Below are 550 nucleotides of genomic sequence, written 5' to 3'. Positions count from 1 at the left end.
TTCTAAGCAAGTGCAAGCAGCTCTTTAAAAATTTTAATGTAAATCGAGACGTGTTTTTCCACTGGTGATTTGTATTTGCTGTCATTGTACGCTCCTGAGCGTGTCCTAAAACATGGCGGCGACTACCCAGAATGCAATGCGCAATGACGTAGATGCCAAAGCTCTATTAGCTTGTCCTGATGTGTTTGGTTTGAGTTAGATCTAAACACTATTTAAATATATCAAACAAATGTTGTAAATTATGTTGCTATTTTATGAATTCGCATTTAATTTGTTGTTAAATTGTTAAATCAAAATATAACAAAATGACAATGTGACATTATTTAATTATATGATTCATTATAAAGCTTTTTTTTTTAAATATTGTTGCTAGTATGACATATTGTCAATTAAAATATTGGCAATTAAATATGTACATATTCATCTCTCTCATGAATGTCGTTTACTGGGATTCTGCTTTGTCTGTCATTGGTTATTAAATTGTCCATCTAAGTTGTAAAAAATAAAATGTTAAATAAGATAGTTTACTTTTTTTATAAGAATTATAATA

This window comes from Sinocyclocheilus grahami, unplaced genomic scaffold (genome assembly GCF_001515645.1).
Source record: "Sinocyclocheilus grahami isolate Dianchi unplaced genomic scaffold, SAMN03320097.WGS_v1.1 scaffold2734.1, whole genome shotgun sequence".
Classification (NCBI taxonomy): Eukaryota; Metazoa; Chordata; class Actinopteri; order Cypriniformes; family Cyprinidae; genus Sinocyclocheilus; species Sinocyclocheilus grahami.
This window is presented reverse-complemented; position numbering follows the sequence as displayed.